The sequence below is a fragment of the Poecile atricapillus genome, chromosome 4, assembly GCF_030490865.1.
Source record: "Poecile atricapillus isolate bPoeAtr1 chromosome 4, bPoeAtr1.hap1, whole genome shotgun sequence".
Lineage (NCBI taxonomy): Eukaryota > Metazoa > Chordata > Aves > Passeriformes > Paridae > Poecile > Poecile atricapillus.
Genome location: NC_081252.1, coordinates 31,013,127 through 31,039,393, shown reverse-complemented (window position 1 = coordinate 31,039,393; position 26,267 = coordinate 31,013,127). Strand labels below are relative to the sequence as shown.

Sequence of the window (26,267 nt, the reverse complement as noted above, 5' to 3'; positions counted from 1 at the left end):
AAGTAATATATTTGCTCTTGCACTGTTCAAATAAAATAGCCACCTGTCCTCTGGAATGTTTGATACTGCACTAGAGTTGAAGACAGAGAATAGAGATTGCAAAGTAGGCACCTTAAAAGCGATGTTAAAATCTGCATTTGTTTGTGCAACTTGATACGCAGGATTCCAGTTAACAGACAAGGCTCTGTGTCACAGGCAGATGCAAGTTTAACACTCTGTGATCTTTACCAGATGCTCTGAACTGGCTCTGGTCTTGGACCTATGACAGTTTTGCCTATCCACTTTCATATGTCACCAGCCTCTGCTAGCAATTAAGGGATTGTCTTTCCTTGCAAATGTATGATTTTTACATAGTCTTTAGATGACTGACCTTGACAAATCAAGAACTTATCCCACACCACTGTATTCCCACTGGCCATAAAGGAGCTGGTGTGAATAAGTATTTGTGAAATGTCTGTTTGGCTCTCAGGGTATTTAATTTTATAATATTTTATTTATGTATTAAATGTATGTATTTTTTCATTTTGTTTAAAGAATAATATGGAAAAAAATCTCCTTGGCCTACACAGACCTGGGTTGTTTCCCATCTGATACTTTTCTTTATCACTAATAAATACTTCTGTCTTCTGTATATTTCTAATACTTACGGCAATGCATTTTCATGTGTTCCTTAAGGCTAAAGAAGTTTTCTTCTTCTCTCCTCCCTACTTTTCACTTTAAATAAAATAAAAATGAATGCATAATTGCTTATTGATTGTTGTAAAAAAAAAAAAAAGTTACTGCTTTTCAGCAGTTCCCTTTCTTCTCCTTTGAAAAAATGCTTTCAACACAGGGAAAGTAGTGTGGAAAAAATGGAACATATGATCACATTACAATAAGAGCAGTGATCAAGTGATACTGAAATCACAGAAGTGGAATAAGAATTTAGACAGATAAACACTAAAGTCATGTCCCATATCTTTCATGGACACTTAGAGAGTACAAATACCAAGAAGGCAGAAGAGTCTGTTTATAGGACCCTGAAGTTTTAAAACAAATCTTGGGATTGTCTGGTATATGCCATAATAATTTCCACATCCTGAATCTCTTCAGTTTTTGAAACTGCATTTTGATAGCTTGATCCAAGAGTTATTCACAGTAAGTTGAGAACTGTGGAGCTTTGCAAAAGACTATAGCTGTTTCTGCCAGTAAAAACATAAGGTACAGACCCCACTTGGCTCAATTCGGTGTTTCCTGACCCCCTCCCCCTCTTTTCTGAAGTGTTTCTTGCTCATCTTTGCCTTGGGACATTACACTGCAGACTGATCTATGAAGATCACATGCTTTTTATCCATTAATAGCCTATGCCAGAAATACTTCATCTCTTCCTGGAGCTAAGACACGAGGCTGTCAAGACAATGGCTGGGCTGCTCATGTGCTCCCAAGACAAGAGGTTTTACCAGCATTCCCAAAGGCAGCAGCTGCACAGTTCTGGAATGGCATTGGCCTTGTCAGTGGCCTCTCATCTCCATCACACAGTATTTCACTATGGGCCCAGGTGGATCAGCCTGCTTCTGAAAGAGCTGCCAGGGATGTTGTGGATAGTTTTGCATAGCAGACAGTAGAACCAACCAAATCATAAAAGACTGAACCATCCCCACCCCCAAAATTGTTATACAAAGGTTGTTGTTTACAGATGATGTATAAAGAGACGGTTGATTCTCCATAAGGGAAGACAACTCCAACTCCTTTACCCATAAGTAGTAAGACAAGGAGTCCTAGATTGTCTATATCCCCAGCAATACCTTGGGCTTTGTGGGCAAGAGGAAGATTGATGTGCTCCTTGCTGTCTAACAATCACTATTCAGGAGGTCACTTTTGCAATCTGAGTTCTTCTGACATGGTTCTAGAGGCTTCCCTGATACATACCCACTCCTAGATCCACACTGGCTCCAAGCAATTGAGAAGAATCACCTACTTTAGTAGTAGAAATGGACAGAAATCAACAGCAAACTGAAATGTCCTTCTATGTGTGATGCCTTGTTCAGCTGAGTTAACATTTTAAGTTTCAGGATTTTCATTAAAATATAAATGAACTTTACAGGTGCCTAGGCCATCCACTTCTGGTGATCACAGAGCAAGCTGCCTGAGCCCATATTCCCCTCTGGACTTATTAGGAGTATGATTTGATGGAGAAGATCATAAAAGCTTACACTGACAGACTTTACACTTGCAAAATAGTGGTCCCCAAAAGTCCAGCAGTGTGGAAAAATCGAGCTTTAAAAAAGATATATGGTCTTTTCTACACAGAGGTAGTGACTGGTGGCTATTTTCCAGCACAAGTATCTGGAAGTTGTGGAACTATGTCTAGGAGGTACTAAATATGTCAGCAGAGAAGATCTCTGGTCACTCCCTGCTCCAGTGCTGGTCTTCATTCTTTTTTATTTATCCCTTTCCTTGTAACCACATTTCTCTGCTATATGTTCTACCAGGGAATTGCAGACTTTTGGGTGCACTGAGACATCTTCAAGCAATTGCCCATTCACAAGGGGAAAGCATCACTCTTGCTTTTTACTCAAAGTGATGAGAAATAGTTTTCCTGATGGGTATTCTAAACCTAGCCTCTATAGGCATGTAAATTATTAAAATTCACTCTAAGAAGAGCATTATTACGGAACATAAAAACTATTACTACATTCTTTGATCATTCTTCCTGAGCAAAAAGGGGAAAATATTGTGCCCATGTATTGTCAATTTCTGAACAGTTTTGCAATGCAGAGGAAGGAACCTAACAAAAGACCTTTTCACTTCATAAAAACATGTTGGAGGATGAAAATATAAGTTCTTATTTTCCCATCTTATGTCAAGCAGGAATGTTTTTCTACTTTTCCAATCTTACTATATTTTTAGTATGTAGCTGTGGAGTCTGTGAGAGGCCTTTATGATATAAGCTATGCAAAGTCTCTTGTATGAATTGAATTTTTAAGCCAAAGATAAGATGGTGTCTGAGCAAGAAAATTTGATTTATACTAGGAGAAGGATGAAATTAAGGTGAGAAAGGGCCACTGGAACACAACAGCTCATGGAGCAACCAGAAAACAAGGCTATTTTTCCATTATATTTTCAAAGTCAAGGCAGTTAGCTGCAAGTGACTGAATGTTGTCAGGCAGAGAGAGTGCTTGTACTGGTCATACAATCTTTGAAAAATCTTGTACTTCTATTGCTATTTAATATTTCTATCAAGACACTGCCTTAAGGAAAAGGGTGTTTCATTGTGCTGGACATTGTGCAAGCAGGGAAAATATGCAAACGTTTTCCTGACAGTTTTAGAAGTTAAAAAAAAATAATATTCTGGTTTAGGGCCAAATTCTCTGCCTACACAAACCCTCCACTTTGCAGATAGAGGATACAATGGAACTAGTCATCTTCTGTTTACAGGTTGAGATAATAATTAACAAGCACATTAAGCAACATTGTATATGGCATCACTAAAAACCATCCATATAAGCATGGCAGCAAAAAGGTGGCCCTAATTAGGGGCATACTTTGTGTGATTTTCTCACGTCATGACTTCATAATTGAAAAAGCCAGATTTAAGGACAGGAACTAGTAGAGGAGTTAACTCAGATCAACACTGGGATGCAAAGCTGTTAAAAGCAAGGCAAAATGCCACATCATCTCCATCTGGAGTCAGCCTCAGACACTAATACAGAACTAATCTCTGAAGTACATTCTAGTACTTTAGGCCTCTTTCAATAAATCTCAGGAAAACAATTCAGGAGGGGAAGGTTTTCCACTACACTGGACTTCTGATAAATGGATGTGACAAAAAGCTAAATTGCATAAATTAGTGTCTTTAAATGGCCCCGTCACAGTTTCTCAGTAGCAGGTAAAAATAGAGATTTATATTTCTCTTGCAATCAATTACACTTTAGAGCAAAACAGCAAACTGTTTGTGACAGCTGCTTACTGAAAGAGGCTGAGTATATACTGTGTAGATGAATCTTACCCCACTACTTCCCAAAGTTAACAGGAACTCAGGGAGACTGAACAAGCCCATAAATCAGATTCAGTTTTTGAGGTACTGTGTGTTGCTTTGATTTCCTACCGTGAACAAGAATAAATCTGTTGTTTTGCCTCTTTTCCATATCTGCCTATCCTGCAGGTAGGAGACAACATGGAGTACCACCAGCCCCATTTTATCAGCAAGATACTCCAAACAAAGCATTTCTGGGGCATTTTTAGATGCCTTGGATATACAGCTGCCCACGTAGTGTGATAATCCCTGAGAAATGTCTGAAGTCATTCACTGCTGTTCTGAAATGGGATATGGCATATACAGTATGAAAGTATGGAAAAAAGGAAGTGTGAGTCAGAGAATGAGAGGAATTTGACACATTCTTCCACATTTCCATGAAGAACACAATGATTACATGCTAAATATTGCAGTGGCTGTTAAATAAAATGCTGTCAAGTAGGCCTCCGCTGCTTGTAGAGCAGAGATGAGATTGGTTTAGAACATTTTAGATACTTCCACTATATTCTATGAAGTAAGAATATTTCTACATTTTACTACTGTGAACTTCTGGAAAGAAAACCTCCGCTTTATGTATGCTAAATGATTAATCACTTAACAGTCTGGAAAAATACTGCTTCTGGGAAATGGTCATTGTGGAAGTACCAGCAGAAATGGTGACGTGGCTGGTAAATATAGAAATGGCCAGCAATAAACATCCATTGTTCTATCTAAATACTGGCTGCTGTTCTGATGAGAAAGTATCTTCAATCAGATAATTTTCATGCTTTTTATAAGACCTGCTGCCAAAGATACAATTTATGTCAATACTAGACAGATCAATGCTGATTATTTAATCCAAAACAACATATGGATATCACATTCTACACTTTAAGATTCTTTTCCCTCGAAGTATCTATTGGCATAACAGTTTGCAAGTTTGCCTCACCTTGATTATTAGAGAGTTTTGAAAAACAGGCAGGCATCTTTGGTTACCCAATTATACTGTCATGTTATTAATAGAAGAGTTGCACAGAGACACTTATAGACAGGTAGGGAAATAGAAACAAATGATAAACCCATTCTTCTTACTATATTAATGCTTTTTAATCTGAGGCATGTCAAAAACATAAAAGATTTCCATCAACACCAGATTAGTAATGAAAATATTTCACATTGAATTCCCACAATAAATGTGGCTACAGTTGGCTTTAGACATCTAAATCATATCAAATCAAATGCAGTTTTTTATATTTCATAAATGCAGCCTCTGAATTTTAGTTTTACAGGCTTTAATAACACTAAGATACAGTGTACATAAAATCAAATCTATTTCAGTTTTGAGTTCCTTTTGAAAATTCCATTAAGCACTAATTAAAGAAGTATTTGCCCACTTTTTTATTTCTGTATATAAGAAAGCTTATTTCATTTTTCTCATTGGAAGTACAATTCCTCAATGTAAATGAAACTGTATATAGCAATCATTTATGAATACGTGGCAGACTGTAGAGTTATTTAACATATATACTTTCAGCAAGTATCTTCCAAGAATAAATTTTAATGATGTGATGGCTACTATACCATGGCATTTAGAACAGCTATTTTTTGTGTGCGTGCGTGTGTGTGTGTGTGTGTGTGCATGTGCATGTGTGTATTAATTTTTCTTCTTGGAACTCAATGTACAATTAATGATATATTTGCATTTTACATATATTTTAAAAACGCTTTTTAGTGGGTGTGCACATGCACATACTTAACAAGTATGTTCCTTTAAAGATGGACAGGTATATGAAGGTGGAGGATGGTCTGGAGAAAACTTAGCTCTGAGCATTACACAATATGTATTCTATTATCACTGTATCACAGACACAATCTTATCTTCCAGTCTGTATTTGCTGACTATATCTGTTGCCATTTTGAACTTTTCTTATAGTTACTATTTCTCTTTATAGAGTTTATCTATATTGTGTTAAATTCCTTTATCTTCCTATTCAATTTAGAATGGTTTGCTAGTACTCTCTGTGAAGCCTCATTGCTCCTTTTTTTTTGCTCATTTGCCTTTGGCCTTCCCAGTATGTACTATTCCTAGTATTATTAAATGGAATTTTGAAACATGCCAAAAACAGGGTTGGAAAAAAAATTAACTTTATGAAAATTGTATCATTCAAAAAAGGAAACATTAATTGGAAAATAAATAATTTTGTCCAAGAAAAAAGGGTCCTCTCCATGCCCCTTTCCCCAAATACAAGTCTGCCAGAAAGACAATCTTATCAGTATGGAATATATTGTCTCAGAGCATTATGGCTAAAGGAACTTGAATTTAAGCAGCTCAGTATGCTTATACCTCTGATAAATTTTCAGTAGAACAGCACAAGTTTAACACTTTAAAAATTATAAATATAACTTGTGAATTGTCTGTTCTCCTCCCCTCCACCCTTAAATTGTGAAACCATTCTATTCCATTTGCTTGAGCAACTGCAAGCTGATGGAAGTCAACACCTGCTATTGACAGAGAAGCTCGTATTAACTACATGACAAAAATCTCTCTGGAGATTGGAAGATGAAAAATGATTGAGAGATGCAGTATAGAAAGTTGAGAAAGTAAAAGAAAAAAAGGTGCACGATGGAAAAAAAATATAGAGCAAGACTTTCTCTTCCCTGTTGGAAGAAGAATGTAGTTGTGTTTAAATTTCAGAGGCAAAGCATTTATCACTCGATTTTCATTAGGACACAGGTGGCAGATAGTGCAAAATAAACAAAATTGTGTATAGATATAGATTGGGAATATATTGAAATTTCTAGACAAAGACAACTAGCCCTTTAGTAGTTCTTTTCCAGATAATATATGTTTTTACTACAAGGTTTAAAATTTTCATTAGGTGATATATTCAGTATAGTCTATACATACTACAAAGTATAAAACATTGTATAAATTTAAAGTATTTTTTATATATATTTTATATAAAATTATGCCATCAAATCAAATGCAGTATTGGGATAATATTGACACACCTATTTGTATGTTTCTGTTCAATGACTATTTTGACAATTCTATTTCCCTGGAAGTTTGGTACATATTTTTACATTTGTGCTTTTAGCAGAAGAGAAAATGTTTTTCCGACCCTTGAAAAGCACTTCCTTTTCTCACAGACTACCTTTTCCTCTTCCATAGAACCAGGGGGGTAAGCCTGTAGTCCACAGGCCACATCTGGCTTGCAAGCAATTCAGTTGTAACATTTGTGCTGAGACAAGAACACGTGATCAGCAAAGACCAGCAGGAGAACAGACAATTCGTCACTGGTAGGAGGAAATGAGCCAGCAGACACTGCTATCACTGGGTCAGGCTGGGGCTTGGCCAAACTCCCAACTGGTGTGGTGAATGTGAAATGGGCTCTGGGGCACCCATCACCATTTGCCACACTTCTAGACTGCATATTAAGCCAAAAAGAGCTCAGCCATATGAGGATTTCACATGTGGCTTGTAAGGTCAGGCAAGCTAATCACCTTTGTTTTGCAAGGTTAATGCTGTAACTGTAGAGTTACATAGAGCAGGAAGGAAAGGTTGCTTCCCCGTCAGTAGTTGCACAACTGAAGTCTGACTTAGATTACAGATAATAACCACCAGCATGTACCCCAGCATGTCAGCCCTGAGATAGAGAAAATATTTCAAACCACACACTGACTTGATATTTGAAGCATGCTCTGGTGAATGAACAGCACACACACATTCCAGGAACAAGCCATTCTTGAAATGAATAACTTTAAGTTGGGTTCCCTCTGAAATTTTTCAAATGAAAGGCACTCTCTTCCCAGTATGGAGGATCTAATTCTCTTGCCATCTACTCTGCAATAATTTAGGAAGGTGTCCTGTGGTGATGTTATTGTAACCCCTATCATCTGGTCTGCATCCAGAAATAGATAGTAAGACACTAGGTACTTGCACCAGCACAAGGATCACTTAAGTAGCATAGCATTAGCAAGAGAGCTCTGTACCTAAAATTCAGGTCAGAGTAGGGCCAGAGAGATAGTGTGTTTAAAGAACCAGTTTAGCTAAGGCTTGTTCACAAAAACAACATTCATGGTGAGAAACAAAGCCAAAAGGTAGCACTGTAATTGCATTAGTTTATGTGAGAGATGCATTAGTTTATGCCAGAATTTCCTCACTGTTTTGGAATCAGGAAAGAGGGGTTGTAAAGGTGGAATGCTTATGTGCTCAGCTTTGGTACAGCATGTACAAATTAATGGCAGAAGATATCCTTTTCCCCTCCAAATAAGATTTTTGTTGTCAATCCCATCTCATTTCATTCAAGAAATGGGCACCAGACTAGGATCCAGTTCAGTCTTTGGATTTGTACCAATTCTAGCAGATGCTGCAAATTTGCACAGAAACAATCTAAAACTTGGATTGTGTTCAGATTCTTTGGCATCTCTACAAATCTATCCAGATTCACCAACTCACACTGTTAGGACTAATTTTCATCTCCAACCTTAGCAGTATCAACATCGTAAGCTTCACAACAGCATCATGTCCTAGTGATCAGTTCAGGAATATCTTTTCCCCACCTTAAGTGTCTTTTCTTGAGAGACCATTCTCCCTATGCAGCTCCAGGACCAGGTGGTCTGTTTCACTTTGTTCCCTGACCTTTGGGATTTTATCTGACTATTCATTTATTTTAGAATGAGACTATGATAAATTATTATTCACTATTGTAATTGAACATGTTTCAGTAGTGGTACAGCTCAGCATTGTAGCAAAGTAAATATAGATGATAGAAAAATCCACTTTAATAGAACTAAAAGTAGAGTATCTCACAACGCCCAGCAATTTTTTCTAAGAATAAAAAAGTAAATTAGTTATTGTTAAGCTGCAGTCAGGCTCTTCTGATGTGGTATTTTAGAGTAAGAAAAATGTTATTACTTTATGACCACTGGCAATTCCCGGATATATGAAGGCAGCCTGTGTGTGTATGTAGCATCACATGATTTTAAAACTAAATATTGGACAGATGAAACATGTGGTCACAATATTCTTCTTTTATTAATAGGTTGAGACTATCCAAATTTAAAAGGCCTGAACAGAATACTGTCTATCATTCCCCAATTCCCATCAGCTTCTTTTGACAGTGGAGAGGAAGGCCACTATGCTTTGATGTGGTACCTTGCAAAATAGCCATCTGTCCCACCATTTCACCAAATACTGTCCTGTATCAAAATGGTAGGGTGACACCCAACTTAATTCTATCTGCAGTTCCTCTGGGTTATAAACACTGGTTTTTCAGTTTGGTGCTACAAATAAACTGTAAACAGCTCAACTAAGGAACTAAGCTCAGGTTTTTACTTTCTATTATCAGAGGAGAAATTAATTAACTTTTGCCATAAAAATATATCTAACAGATACTGTGGATTTGAAATACATGAAAAGGAATGACACAAGGAAACAAAAAGAAATACATTTGCTTTTAACATTAAGCATTAGGTAAGGCTGTGTATAAGGGGACCCAATAATTTCTCCTTTTGTATAATACAGCCAAATTCATAAAGCAGCAAATCTAAACATAAGGTTATTCCCAGACATGGCATTAATATCCACCCCTGAGAGACAGGTATAGATCCCTATACAAAGAACAATTGTGGTGCTTCTGATTGGTTATAGAATCTCTGCTACACAGATTAAAAAGAAAAAAAAAAATTAAATAATTTATTGTGGAAAATAGGATCACAGGAAAACAAGAAAAAGGAAAGAAATAGAGATTAAACTGGCAATAAAATCTTTCAGTGAAATTCCTGGAAAGTGGTTCCAGCTGAGAACTGAGTAGAAACAGTGCACAGTCCCAAGAAGCCAAACAGTAAGTAATATTGCAGAATAATTCAATAAGCTTCAGAGATTCTTTTGCCAAAAATAATCATGATGTTTGATCTCAGCTTGACTGAATATGCAGCTAGGAAAAAAATTACTGTTTGCTGCAGGAATTGTGCTATGTCTCACCAGTAAGGGTAACAACTTCCAGTCAGAAAATCCCCTTTAACTTAGCTTTTAAATTATGTTGTATTAATTAGGGGAATACCTAGTTTTTAAACATTGGTAAATAAATTCTCTATTTCAAGATCAAATGTCTATACTTTAGAACTAATTTACATGGTATAATTAATTACAAATAGTATGAGACCAGCAGAATTGTATATTTTTCTTTCACATTTAGAAACAATGGATCAATAAATTTTCCTACCAATATTTTCCATCTAAAATGTCTTAAATATTGAAGAGAGAGATAATCCCATAAGATGGGGATCCAATTCTAAATGCTGGTTGTGGAACTTTTTTGTCAAGATGTTTTTGACAATTGTAAAACAAACACTTTAGCTAGAGAGAGGGAGACACAGCAATAATTTATTTATATCATAAATGATAATGATAGATTGACTAAAAAAGAATATTTTAATTGTTTTTTGAAATTTGTTTTGTGAAAAGGATGTTTGTTATTTTGCTTTTTCATCTTACTTCAGGAAAAAAACAACAACATAATAGCAATATTATCAAGTGAATGAAAAATCAGCTTTCATCCAGCCCTAGTAGTAAACTTAGTTACCACTTTTTTCCTAAATCCCCAACTGATGGCTGGCTGCAAGTTCACTTTGAACTTGCATTACATTTCCCTCCTTCCTCTTTTTGGCTCCATCATAGATCTAACAATAGGAAAGTGTTTCTGGATCCCTCATTCCATTTTTAAGGATAATTAAAAAAAAATTTGGCACTTTCAGTAACTGGTATTTCACATTATTTACTAATAAATAAGTTACTATGAGTGTGAACTTGCAGAGAGTTTTTATTTTCCTTAACAATGTTTGCACACAAGTTTGTTCTGCAGCAAATGTCAAGTAATTTTTTTAACTTTACCAGCTAACTTTCTAACAGGACCTCCCTGTATTTTGTCAGCTCAGAAGAGCATATTTTACCACCTGTAATGTCATCTATGTAGGAGACTGACAGATATGGAAATAACCTTTGAGAGAATATTTCTCTTCCCTCAGAAGCTTAAGACCTGGATTAAACCATGACGGTGGGACTGAGATGCTCACTCATGATTTATATAAGCTTACTCACTTGATATATATGAATGTTAATACCTGTAGGAAATAGTCTGATAACTATGACTGTGTTTTTGTTTTAAGGGCTTACATATATATAAAGGGATATGGATGTTGTTTTATGGAGTTCTATGTCCCGAAATTTTCTATTCACTTTGAGCAGAGATTGTAAAAAAACTTAGGACTTTGGCACTCTGACAAAACTAGGCTGGGGCCATTAACTGGTTTTGCATATACAAGAGAAAAAATTGTTAATATATAATGTCCTCTTTTTAATGATTATATTTTTTCAGAGCTTTGGAAAGAGAACCTGCTTACATATCTTCCTTTTTGCAATTTCTATGTTACATATCTTTTGCTTTTTAGGAAAAAGAAACTGGGTGCATGTACCATGTGCTCTAGGATAACCTCGCTTGTGCAGGGAAGTTGCACCAGATGAAGCTGCACCACAGTGGCCCCTTTGAATTTGACCCATTCTGTAATTCTGTGAAGAGTGTGAGTTCCCATGTTAACTTCTAGATTCATTATATTCTCCATTTTCTTAGTAATTTCCCCATTCCTGTTATATCAAGAAAAGCACAAAAAGCATGAGGGTACAAGCACAGCACTTTCAAAGAGGCCTATGTTCAAGGATGTAACCTTTGAGTTTAGGATGAATGAATTTCATATCAGGAATGATTTCTCCACCAGTTAAGCACTGGAACACACTGGAACACTGCCCAGGGAAGTCATAGTCATCAACCCTGGAGGTATTTAGAAGATGTGTAGATGTGGAACTTAGGGTCATGGTTTAGTGGTACTTGGCAGTGCTGGGTTAACAGTTGGATTTCACGGTCTAGATTTTTTTCCAAGCAAAAGGATTCTGTGATTATGTGAACAATGAATGTTCTTTCCTTCAAGCAGTGAATGGGTGCAATTGTGCTTCAACACAACCTCTTGACGTTAAAAACTCCAAGAACTCTTTGAAGATCTAAGTTTATGTTTCCTTAGTACTGCCATACAGGAAATGGATTAACACGGTTTGGGGCTTTTGGATTGTTCATGTCCTTCGTTTTGTAAGCAATCATGGAAATATAATCCTTCCATTTTGGGTGCAAAATCTCTACAAAAATCAAAAACTTCCAAAAATTGCAGGTCTGATCATGTAGTAACTGCTTCTTTTCAAGGAGATGAGTTCTATTTGTACTTACATAGCAGAATCTTCATGCTTCTGGGTTTTCTCTAGAGCTTTTGGTAAAACATTTAGGACATGGTAATTTGTGGCAACTTGCACTTGGTTTCCCTCCTCCTGAAGAGGTCTGAATCTCTATTGTCAAGACACTGCTATAATGAGCATGCAATATTTCATTTAGAGAGATGTTTTATTCTCCTTCCAGTACAAGTAGAAGCACCTGAGATAAGCTCAGTTGGTCAGAGCATGGTACTAATAACACAATGGTTGTAGGTTTGAACCCCTTACAGGGCATTCACTTTAGAGATGGACTCAATGATCCTTGCGAGTCCCTTCCAATCCAGAATATTCTTTGAGTCTGTGTGAAAGGCTGAAAATTATTCCAGTCTGGTAATAATCACGGAGTGATAAGTTTCACTAGGTATATTTCATCAGGATGCAGCACCAACTGCAGAGCATTTGTAAGACTTGCTGCTATTATCACTCACTACTTATTCCACAGTAACAGTCCCAGGAGTGGATTCAAAATGGAGTAATTCCCATCTTTGCATTCAGAAATGCTGGTCATCTAGTCCTCAAAACAACATCCTCCCTTCCCCTCACAGATCAAAGCAAAGCAAACTTGGGAACACTGAAACTTAGAAATTTAACACAGTAGTACGTTCCTTATGTCTTATTTGCTACTGTCTTTTTGCTTATGCAAATGCTACACATTTGCCTATGTGCTACTGTACAGAACAAAATTCTGTTTGTAATCCTGGAAGAAGGGACAAGAAGAATGAAAGGTTTGCAAAAACCCACTTCATTTCTAAATAAAGTAGGAGAGAAGAAGTGATGGCAACACCTCCTCCCTACTGTTAGCTTCCCACATGGCATAATGAGAATCAGATTTAAAAGAGGGTGCAAATTTCACTGGAGTCATAGGAGAGAGCCAAGGGAGTTTGAGAAATAAGGGATTACAGATGAAGGTAGAGATCAGTGAAAGAGTCAAAGATTTCTGAAAAAATTCTGAGAAACCTGGCTCTTCCTGTTTTAAGATAATTTTCCTCTGTCCTTTGAGATGTGTCTGTTCTTTTTTCCCCAACTTTTTCTTTTTTTCACCCCAATACTTCCAATTCCATTCTCCTTTCTACCTTATAAACCTCAAGAGAATCCATAGCCCCCAACCTGACCTAGTGAGTTACCTGACCTAATATATGCCCTGATCTTAAAGTGTGATGTGACAAATGAGGTGCATGCTTCTGACCTGTCACCTTCTCTGGTAGCCTACTTCATTCACAACCTGACACTTGGTGTCTCCCCGGGGCTCCCAAGAACTAACAAGATCTGAAGACAGTAGCCTATGCAGAGGAGATTGTTAGCCTCTCTGATATGTGGGGAAAGATTTCAGCAAAACAGAGTGTTAAAGAGGACTACTGGAAGTCACAGAGAGGCAGAAAAATATTTACCTGAGCTTTAATGAATCCAGAAGTTGTTTGCATTTTCTCAGTACAGTAAGACTGAATGAGTTTTGAAAAGAATGATTTCAATCATATTAAACAAAAAGAACGATTTTTAAAAAAAGGTATGAGGGTAAGGAGCATAGTCTGAACAAGGTAGAAAGAAAATGGTACATGGAAAAAGGTAAACTTGCAAAGGTTAGGATCAATTTGTATGTTTAAGATAAGCATCCTGTTTGGGGAGCCCTTTCTGAATTAGATCTTTCAGTCTTTTGAGTTTTGGCTGTCGCTAATGTTTACCTCACCACTAAGCGTGCAGAAAAAGAGAGGAGGAGAGGGAGAAAGAGACTGATTTATTAATCTGAATTCTTTGAAGGACAAATTAATTGCACTGTGGCACTTCTCTATAAACTAATATTGACTTAAAGGACAGCAGGAAGAGATGAAGACAATGAGTCCCATGAAAGTAGCACTTTTGTGTCACAGAAGCCCATTAAGCACACATACTGAAACAATAAGTTAGTTTGGATAAAATAAATCTATATCCTATAGGTGAGTGAGCATTTGAAATGGTTCTACCCTTTAAAAATACCCACAGGGAAAAGGCTTTGGAGATTATCCCTTTTTTAATCTTTTTATCGCCTTATTTTTTAAAATACGTGTTTTGCACTCCTTTTAACTTCAGAAGGGTTTAGAAAAATCCCATTCATAAAACTGTGTACATTCCCTTTACACAGGGTTCTATGTGCTAGGCTATTTGTACTAGAGTATAACTAAGAACAGCCTCCCTAGCACTCTTATAAAAACAAGATGGGTGTTCTCTTTAGGACCATCTCCAGGAAGAAAACTTTATATACAATGTTCATTTCTCAAAAGAGCAAAATAGTGACTTACAAACTTATCAAAGTCTCTGCTCTATGTAGACAACAATAATAAAATATTTTAGGAGGAAATACAAATAATATAAATCTGTATGTCTTTGAACTACTCTCTGATTTATTAACTCAAGCAGTGACTTCTCAGCACCATAATTTAGAAATCACTTCCACTCCCCAAGGACTCTTAGCATTTTCACTGCATGGTCTTTTGCATTAAAAATAAAAATCACATAAAACTGTAATAAGCTCTTACATCTCCAAATATGCTCAGTAGAGGCTTTTTAATTAAAAAAAACCAAAACAAAAACAATAAGAAAACAACAACCAAACAAAAAACTCCAACCAAATCCCAAACAACAAAGAACTTCGGAAAGTGAAACCTGGTGTGATTATATGATCTCACCTTGCATGGTCTGGGTTTGAGTGTATCTGCAAAAACTTATATGATTAGAATTGTCAGTAACACTTCATGGAGCCATTAAACACTAACATGTCTGCCAATGCATTTATTTGACAGCTTCACTGAACTCACTAGAAGTGTTCTGCCTTTCCCCCACAGTTAAAAAGAAAAGAAATTGCGGTAATAGGATATTGCAAGAAGATTTTTTAAAAGGAGGCTAGAGATACAAATGCAGCGGGGAGTTCAGTTGCCATGGAACTAAACATCTCCTATTTCCAACCATCTAATCAAAAGGATATAAATGTAAAAGATCCTTACAAGAATTATATGTTATGTTATTCAAACTTATGTGTCAGGCACCATAAAACAAAGTAAATAAAAGCTGTTATATCCTGTGTGAATGCAGAAGGATGAGAGCAGGCTCCAGAAGCTCTCCTTCCTGTCCACTACCAAGTCCTTTACTATTTATATATCTTACCATGTCAGAACTAGAGGTTCTTTGCTTTGGAGAACAAGGGGACATAAAGACTCTTCTCACTTAAACCCTTTAGGAAAGCTGCAGTGAAGATACAGGAAGTGTCCCAATGGCTTGAAACACTTTGTGCACCCCAGTGCAGAGTTGTATCTTGGAGATCAGTGTTGCCTGCACCCTTGAAGCTCTGCAAACAAATGCTACAACATAGAGCATGAGATAAATGCCTCCTACAAACAACTCAGAAAAGAATAAATAGGCAAATGAGATGAACCTCAGTGCAGAAAAGATGTTAATAACAGGAGGAATAAAGGTGAAGAAAGAGTAGGGGGATGGGGGGAGTAGGAAGAAACAGCAATATCTGATGATCAAGACATCCACTAGCAAAGTCAAACATTCCTGAAATTCAAAGATAGGAGATTTCTATGCTGTGCACCAGGTTTTGGTGGCTTTCTCACTAGATATTTGTTAATTCAAATTCTTCTGCTTCATCATTTGTTCCTATTTATCTCACTGCTATTTATGTCATCATTAAAATATCTGATGGATTTTTGCCAACCTGAAGTTATTCTCACAAGGTGGTTGGCAGGTGGTTGAGTTAATTTCTGATAGAATTGAACATACATATGTTTTCATAAAATCTAATTTTATGTCCTCTTAAAGTCCACTGAGTCCACTCCAAAGTTTTTATTAACCAAGTAATTATTTGTGATTGCTGCTGCCATTAAAAGGCAGGAATATTAGTTTTATAATGTCTGTACTGTACTGTGCCTCTGCAGCTGAGTCCATCCTGACTGACAGGACACCTCTATACATAAATGCTTAATAAACCAATAATAACTACTGTAAAAAGATAAATTAATTTTAATCCATTTCAATGTGTAAATAGAAATATGTGTGTCAGAGAGAGATACTGACTGCTAATTTCAAGTTATTCCATAATATAGAAACTAAGTGTAATATGTACAAACTATATTATATACCGGAAACAGAAAATTAGATTAGGTTTTGTACAATCCATAGAATCCTTCAAATTATGTAAATAAACCCTCTTCTATAAATCCCTTATGGATCTGATGGAGAAATAAATTTGTGATATAAGTTTTCAACAGAACACCCAACTTGGGATATATTCCTAGAATCAGAGTGGTACTGGTGTGACCCTCGTGTCCATCAGCTACCTGGATAGTACAGGGCACCGCCCTATAAGCTACTGTGAGTGGGACAATGCATATTTTCTGCTGGAATTTTTCACTTTCAAAAATAGAGTTAAAACATGGGCATGGAGTGTTCCACAATGACTGGGCCAGAGTGGGACCCAAACACTGAAGACACCACACTATCACTGCCAACATTTTGCAAGTGAGTCATGTACCGACATCCCAGAGAGGCTTTCAGTGACAATGGCAATGTGACCTCTGGGACTAAGCCCCTCTCTGCCAGGAGGGTTATAAAAGGTATTTTTCTTCACAGCCTTTTGAGGTGAGTAGAGTAGGCTGTTCAGAAGCTGGCTGTTTTACAGCTTTCTGAGACACCCTGTCCCTGTATATCGTACAAGGAAAGCCTATGCCTTGCACTCAGGTGAAGCTAACTTTGTTTATGTCTGCTTCCGCACTTAGCCTCGAATAAGGGACTTACTCTGTAATGACAAGCTTTGCACTCTGAGAATCAAGCAGCAATGCAACTTGCAGTGAAGCAAAATGAAAGTTTTATTTGCATCCCTTACTTTACACTGTCCCCTCCCACCTGACTTCAGTTGAGAGAGTACTGAAGTGGTCTGGTGTGAGTAAAAGACAAATGTTTTATAGTGAATCAACCATGTAGCTCATTAAAACAATTGGGCTAGAAGACATTGAACTAATGTATAATCCATGAATTTTTAAGCTACCTTGATCCTTTCTCCTCCATGTAATTGCAAAACAGCACTGTAGTGCTGGCACTAAACACAGGGGAGATTGTACCTTAACATTTCAATATGTTGATTAATGTTGCTATAAAGGTACACTAACAAACTGCAGAATCATTTTACCTCCAGTTTTTTGCTAACTTAGCACATCAACAAACCAATACTTGTAGACAAAGACATGCTATTTTATGATGAAATGTTCTTAGACATTGTCTGCTAAATCCCTATAATTAGCATGGCCCCTGGTGAATGTCACTGAGTATTTGATGAAACAGGGCATGAACTCTGCAGCAACACCCAGGGGGGTCGGTAATGCTATCCAGAATGACTCTTGGAATTTTTAACTACTAGATAGGTTCTCCTTATCTAGGAAACTCAGGGGAGAAAGGCATTTGTCCGGTCTAATGACCCCTGTTAGCAGATTTATGCCACCTCCCTCTATACAAACTGTCTTCTCTTTCCTCCTTTTTGATATTTAATTTGAAAGTAACTATACTGAGAGATAAAATTATAAAGGTTGTAATAAGAGATACTAGAAGGCATATAGCATGAAAATGTTAAAGAAAGAAAACAGCCAACTTCTTTATTCCATTCTGCTTATGCCATTGCTTTTTTTAAAAGACCACAAGAACAACAAGTTTTTTGGGTAACAAAAACAAAAGACTGCATGAATGCAGCAGGTAATTTCAAGGCTTCTAGTAGAAATAAAATTTGTTATTAAAAGACATCCTGCTCCAGTGAAAATACTACTTTCACTACTGTCAAGGACAATTTTTCTTAACTGCAGAGATGTACCCACAAAACTGAAGATGCTGGGAAACAATTTCCAGAATGGTAAATACTTTACAAAGTGGACAAGTTTCCTTTTTCTTATAGTTTTTAGTTGTCTGCTGTTTACTTAAATTTATTTGAGACTGAGTCAAAATTCTGCTGCAAAGCAGTAGCTGTAGTCCAAACCAGGGTTCTATGTCTCAGGTGAGTGCCCTAGCAGACATAGGTTTAGCTGTTGAGAGAGTCTGATTTTGAGAGAAACTCCAATGCAGACGCAAGAAACTCTCCTGATAAAATTTCCATTTTGCCTGGCACATTTATCTTAACCTTCTTTTTTTCCACCATTCTGCATTTTGTAGCCTTAAGGATTTAATGGTAGCATCAATCTTGCTTTAGAAAACACAATGCATCTTCTGTATTTCAAATGCTGATAATTCTTAGATGAAGAATGATCTCAGAATGCTCTGGAGTTACGTAAAAACAAATTTCAGAGCATTGTAATATTAATGCCATTTTTTCCCATGATGGATTTAGCTTTGCAAAACGATACAATTTTTGAAAATCCATCTCTCTCATGCTACAAGGGATTGTAGGTGAAGTGAGTAAGAAATCAGATTTTTCCTTTTCCGAATTTTATGTCCTAAACTGTGCATGATATCACTATGATGGAATGAGCTGTAGCTCGGGTTAGGGGGCAGGGGAGAGGCTGTCTATTGTATTAAGGACTAACTCCTTGATTAAATGTAGACTCAAAACAAATAACCTCTGTGCGTGTGTTAACTAGCCTAATTAATCTTCATGTTAGATTAACTTGATAAAATGTTGACCTAATTTGGGATTAAAAGATTACAAGTAACATTTTCAGCTGAAAGCTGTAACATGCCTCATGTCAACACAGTAATGACAGAATTAACCCTGCAAGCCCTCTGAAACCTGTGCACTGGATGTCACTGCTTAAGTAGTTTAGGTGACCTGTAAATGTAGGAAGACTGCTATATGTATAAAAAAGCTAATACTGAAACACTGATCTCTCTCAGTATCTCCCAGGCCTGCATGTACTAAGAAATATCACAAGGCTAAGGGACAAAGTAGAGATGCATCATCCATGAACCCTTACAACTTGCAAACTTCTATGAACTAAATATATACTGTGTGTTTATGTTTAGAGGCAGAGATTAGAAGGAAGCACATTATGGATTCAGTATCAGGACGAAGATAATAAAGAGAAAAACATTTGGGAAATATGTGAGATTTGACACTTAAAATTCAAAGGAAAAATCAAAACCAGAAAAGAACTTCCAGCTGTAGCCCAGAGGAGCCTTGCAGCATCAATTTGTGTGTGAACAATGGAGAGCTCTTTCCTGTAACAAGTTTCAGTGTGATATTTCATGACTGTATTCTAAAGGGTTTTCTTCTGAGCTGAGTCAGAAAAAAAAAATAAAAATGTGACCTTGTGAAAAGTATAATCACTCTTGGGGATCACTCTTTTCAAAGAATACAGTGAGAGAACAAGGAAGAAGGAGACAAGAACTCTCTCACTTCTGTAGTAAGTTGTTTAGCTCATGCTATTTTTGTCTCCCTACAATTCATATCTGCTCTTTTCATAGATAAAACTGTGCTCTCTCTCACCACCTTGGAAAGTGCTGGAGTCTCAAAGATGAGCTCTTTTCAGCTTGCAGCATCCTTAGGGCTGTGTTTTTTTCCAGAACTGGGACACAGAACCTGTGCTGGCTCTTGAGGGAGTGTCTCTGGATTTTGCTTGGGAAGTCAGATTAAAAATAAATTTATAAGAAATGGCGTGCAAGACTCTAGTGTATGTGCTAAAAACTCATCTCTCAGCAGGCCATGGATCCCAATAGGGAGAGCACAAGAGAGGACACTTTGCACTGCTTCATGTGTGAGTGCACAGCTCTTGTCTGCTCACATAACCTTCTCTCTTTACCAAGCCCTGGGAATGCATCAGCTCTTGCTGCAGTACTGCAAGTGCAACTAGATCTTAAATGTCAACATCCCTGATAATAATAACCCAGAAAAAAACTGCATCCAGAGAGCAGTCTTTGAAATACCAGCATTGCCAGGAAAACCAGAATATTCAATCACCCTATTTATGACATGAAAGTAGAGACAAAAAGAGCCTTTCTATGCAACCTGCACCTCAGCAGAATAGGACCACAGCTGTAGTTCCTATGCCTAAGAATTGCCTAAAGGAACATCCCAGTAGCCAGCAGGAGACTGAGTTACAGACCATGTGAACTGAGACATCCTACTTTTGAGATGAGGTTTGGAGCCAACAAGGAATTTATTCCTCACACAGTCAAGGATGAACATTGCAACCTAAAATGCAATATACAACTAATCAGCTAAAGAAAAACAGGTGTTTTACTTAGTCCTTGCATCACTATGTGTTACAGCAAAGCTAACAATATTGTGGTCATATTTTTCAGTAGCTTGGAAGGGGGTTTTTGTGTGTACACCTAAAAAATAAGTCATGCTGACTTTTATTCCCCTAGAACAGGAAGACATATGCAATAGTTTTATGGATTTATTTCCATTAAAACGGTACTGTCCTTGATAATTTATTATTTCAGATATTTCTATGTGAAATTGTCTAACTCTTCCTGTATGAAAAAGGAACAGGATATTAAAGCTTTCCTAAAGCTGCTATTACTAATGTCACAAAGAGGAGCATTCTGAAGTTTTTTATTGTACTCTGTCACTTCCCATAAATTCATGACAAAGGAAGAAATGACTAACCGAAGTTTGGTCAGACAATTTAGACCACAGTGGACAAGCTTAAAAGCTGAGTAACAGAATTAACAGTATTTCTCTTATATGGATTCCCATGAAGTGATGATTTGCAGGCATAGCAAAATATAACGTTATTCCCATCAGTTCTGAGAAGTTTTATGCAAGCCTGGAACAGACCTGTCTTCAGGAAGGACAAACTGCAGCAACATGCAGCTCCTGGTGGCCATCACTTAGGTAGTATTCTTTATTGATTAATTTAAAATATACTGCAAAATGCTGTGCTAGTGAAAATGATGTCTTTTCTCAGTAAACTGCTACTGAAGTCTTGACTACCATTCACTATTAGATACTGCTTTACATTTCTGTGAGCAGCTGCTAATGGAATTCTTCTAGAAGTTTTATATATATATATATTTCTTCAGTTTTCTTTGATATATGGTCCCAATTAATCTGCACATTTGATGAGTTTTCACTCTACTTCAGCAGCAAATGTTTGAAAACTACAGATTATGGAGAGGTTTGTAAGCTATTTTTGAAACATGCAGCATGACAAATGTCACAGGCATATTCACTAGTTCAAATACTTCAGCACTGAATATGGATATTGTGAGTGTCCACAGAAACAGAGTAATAAACAAGTGAATTATCTTAGCTATTTTGTCTATAAACAAAGTTGGCAATATACATTAGTGAAAAATCTGAACTTGCAGTACTTATCTTGGTGGAAAAGGAGGCAAGAAATCCAAATGGCTCATTGTGGACAACTGGTTAAAAAGCAAACCATTTACAGGCTTTTTTTTTTTCCTTTTAAACACATTTTTTGCCACTCTAGCACACTTCCCCAGACACTTTTATCTTTAAGGTAAAACAAACAAAACTACACTGCCATCCCAATCTTAATGTCTGGTCATTTGAAAATAGATAATAAGCATTTGCCTTTTTGAAGAAGAGCCATAACTAGAACAAAGGTTTGCAATGTCACTAAAACTTTCATTTGATTACAAGTTTATACATGGAAATACAATATGACTACTTTTGAAAAGTTTGATCAGTTATAAGCACTGACAATGACATAAAATTAAATAATTTAACTTTTATCCAGAATAAAAATACCAAAGCATATTTTTCAATCTCTAAAACTTCTATGTAATACCATTTTCAAGGGCAAAGAGAAGCTCAGAGAGATTACATGGATTCTACAAGACTTTCAAGCATTCACAACAAAATGCTGCAACAACAGTGCTTCCAGGACTAAATCCAGCCACTCTGAGCCAGACAAGCAATGAAGCACATGCTTAATATTAAAAGAATATTTAATGGTTTGAAATTTGACATGCAATATAACCCAAATTAATCCAGACTGAATTCTTCTCTGTGCTGTTGTTTCCTATTAAGGAAGCAGTTCTAAAGACCTAGAGAGTCAGCCAACAGCATATAGGAGGTGGGGGAACTCAGCATGAGTTTGCATAAACATTTTACTCTATAGAGGTATTTTTACCACTTGATTATTCAGACTCCCAGCTAGCCAACTAATACTTGGATAGCATTATATGGAAGATAAATACCCTGAAATTATTTTACCAATAGGCTGATGCACCTATGCACACATACTTATGTAATATCTAATATTAAAACAGCAATATTGCATTACATCATCCACTGCACTGTTTTAAACTGAGAGGATAAGACTGTGGCATGGGAGCCAATGCACAGAAATTCCTTCTTTCCCATTCCTTCAGCCAAGAGGTAGTCTCCAGAAATTTTCTACAAAGGGTTTACTGTGAACCCAAAAATATTCTTCTGTTTTTCCCTTATTAAACAAGGCCACTACTAGCCAACTGGAAATTATAATTTAACTTGCAAAAACCAATTGTATTAATTTTAATCAGAACAACGTCCAATGAAATTTACACTTTATAATTTAATGGAGATTAAATTATCTCCATTATGTGATGTCATATATGCAGATGACCTCACTGCAGCAAGAGAAAATACAACATTACTTATAATGTTACATCACAAAGCTGATTTAATAACAAAAAACAAATTCTACAGTGATAAGTAAAAGTCAGGTCCTCATAAATTTTTTTTTCTATCTACTTATCAAGAATTGAGTAAATGAAACAGATAATAAGACTACTTTCAAAGAACACATTTTAGCAAAATATAATGGATCTGGAAATGCTATCATCAAAATCTTTCTTACATCATTAATTAAGAGACAAACTTAATGCACATTTCATATGTTCATTGAAAATGAACTTGACTTCACATTTAATATACTGAATAGCCACAAAATCTGCATACAGATATAAACAGACCAAGGGAAATTCACAGACCATTCTTTCTAAACCAAATGCATTGATAATACATTTAGATAATCTATCAGGAGAAGAAAAGAATCATAGGAATAAATGTTATTCTCCTGTAATATTAATATTCTAGTATTAATACATTTATGAAATTGTTTTATTCTGTTAACACCTCAGCAAGAGCAAAAGCCAAACAACAGTTGTAACGGATAAACCACTTTTTCTTGTATTAAGGATAACATAAAATGCTTTTGGTACTTTAGTAAAAAAAAGACACTGTGCAAAAAACCATGAACAACTGTATATTTGACTAACAAAGAGTAAGTCTGCAATACTCTTTTACAGTCTTTCCCTGGCTCTATTTGGTCCTCAAGTGCTTATTTGCTAGCTTTCTTTTGGAGTCTTCTTTTTTTTTATTGTAAAAAAAAGAATTGCAGAAAATCCCACCCACACCCCTCCCCAAGTAACCTCCTGAAAATCAAATCTGACTCAAGTTCATTGACAAGAATCATTCTATTGTCAAAGAAGTAATTTTCAACAAACCAAGTGATATTTGCAAGCTCAAACACTATTTTAATGATGGAAAAATGATGGACTTCTCTCTATTGGGGAAAAAAAAGTTGAGATTTGTTGTTTTGTAGTTTGATTTGTTTTTAAAATGTTCTTCCTCTCCTCGAGGATATTAGGAACTTAAAGTACTTGAGCAGTGAAAGAATGGAATAATCAGATGAAGAAAAAACAGGTGATGTACTGTGTTAATAATATTGGTTATTCTATTTTTTTAATGTGGGAAAAATGTGGAATGCTGCTTCCAATATTTTGAAGTAAATTATGAACACAGTAAGGAAAACATAGTATAGGAAAAATATGTAAATTATATTCAAATTTATCCTTCAGCACAAAAAAACAGATTAAAAACACGACCTCTCCCCACCCCCAATATTACACATTAAGCAATTCCAACCGCTATGATTTCTAGATAATTTTCTCTTTGGTTTGTACTATAATATTGCAATTTTATATTTATTGTGCCATCTGTCACAAGAAAGAAGAGCTATAGAACAGTGGCAAAATCATGTTAAAAAGACTGTCTTGGGATAACAAAGAGAAAAGTTAATGGACATGGATTTACAAATTATTAATGATTTTTCATGTCATTTCTTGAAAAATGAAAGCTATGCACGCTGTCTCTCTCCCCAAACAGATTGCATTTTATTCCTCTGCAGTTTGTCCATCAGGCTTCACTCTGACAACATAATCCAAAACTAATCCAGAGCATTCAGTTTTCCTTGTTGGCTCTCATGCACACTGCTTAGACAAATCCTGCTACCTGTCAGCCCTCCTGTGTGTGCCAAACAGGCTGCCAGGTTAACCCCTGGGGAAGCCGAGAGACCTGCTGACTTAACCCCTGCTTCCCTTCAAATAATCCACTGTAAATACATAGGACGTTAACAGGCTAACTGTTCTAATCAGGGCTGGATCCCTTAAAATCTGTTTCATACACAACCCTTAAGAACTAGGGATCTAAGCATCACTGCTGGAAGAGGAAAGGATTGCTTCCAATAATACAAGCACTAAATAAGCAGATGGATAGAACACACTGAAAGGTTTTAATCCCCTAAAGGAGTTTGAGAAAATAGACACATCAATTGCCCACCTCATTGCTTATAAATTTTCCCTAATTGTCAGAAAAAGATCAGAAATAATTTAGTACAATGAAAGCAAGTCTAATTTAGTTACAATTCAACTTCATGACGGTAAACTTTATACCCATTATTTTTGTCCCTTTTCATAAATATCAGTTTCATAAAAACTAGCTTTTCTTTGTGGAGATCCACACTGAATGTAATATAAGTCAGCAACTAGAAGAGATTTTTATAAAAAGCATACTTTACAAATAATGACATTTTAAATTACTTTACTTTCTAAAGACATAGAATTATTTCCCAGCAGCACTTAAAAAAAAAATAAATTCTAATGCTTTAAGCCTAAAATAGAGAAAAATCTGAGTTACAAATCTTTTCAAGATACTCACTCTGTACTCAAAAAACCCAAATAAACCAACGCCTTCTCCTCATTGGAATTCAAGGCACATCACTCTATCTGCTGCTGCAGCATCAACAATCCACAGCAGAAAATAACTTGCGTAAGCACGGCATACCGAGGAACACTTAAAAGCCACACTAAGCTCAGCCACATGAGAAATGTAATAAAACATCGCACAGCTCATTTAATGTTTGGAAGGCATGATGTCCAGGTTAATATCTGAAGTGGGGGAAGGTAGAGTAAGCCATGGGGAGGGCTCCTGAACTCTGCCACAAACAACTGGGAAGGTCCATTGTGCCTTCTGATAAGAACATTTATTTTACCTCAATTAAATTTCAGGCATTCTCTTGAGAGGAAGAAGGGAAAACTGTTCTTCCCTCCTACGCACTTACACACATTCACATTGATGCTTTACATATACATGCAAAGCACACATCTTGGTCTCAGGAGTCCTGGAAAATGTTTAAATGGTTTTATCCGTTCTTAGAAGTGTTATGCTTGTGGCAGCTAATAAATAGATCTTATAAATGCTACAGATTCCAGAGATGTTTAAAATACTCTTGCTGCTTTTAAATGCAGAGATACTTTTAAAATCTTTTTAGATGTGTTACTCATTCTAATGCTTTTCCTACTTTTTATATACAGAAGTATTAATTCCTAATAAGCTTTAAAATTTGCCCTCATTGCAATTTTTAGATCCCCACAAGCCCATACCTAGGCAATACAGAAACAAATACTTGGCAAAAAAGTTAGTTGCTTCTAAATAAATTGTTCTAAAAAAATAACTAAAGCAAATGCTTTTTCACTATGTTTTTTTCCTCCCTGCTCTTCTCAAAACAACAGCTATTTTGCTGACAGAAAAGTTCATTAAGGTCTCAGGCAGCAGTTTGTCTTCGGGAAGTTGACAACTTTTGTTAGGGAGAAGGCAGCCTGTATCATCTCTCCATCAGAAAATTTTGCTCAAAATCAGAACTTTTAACTTTCTTCCCTATAAAAGCATTTTTCCATATAATATATTCATTACTAGTCAAAATGAAGTTATAA

The 26,267-nt window shown here is 36.3% G+C and overlaps 1 long non-coding RNA gene across 1 annotated transcript in view; it reads right to left on the bottom strand.

Annotated features, from left to right (window-relative positions):
• The window catches only part of LOC131579374 (uncharacterized), a 136,255-nt gene extending 110,878 nt beyond the window's left edge, over nt 1-25,377 (bottom strand). Inside the window, exon 1 of the long non-coding RNA XR_009277691.1 lies at nt 25,213-25,377. This is a non-coding gene — a long non-coding RNA (uncharacterized LOC131579374). The remainder of the gene's footprint in view (nt 1-25,212) is intronic.
• Nucleotides 25,378-26,267: the final 890 nt, after the last annotated feature.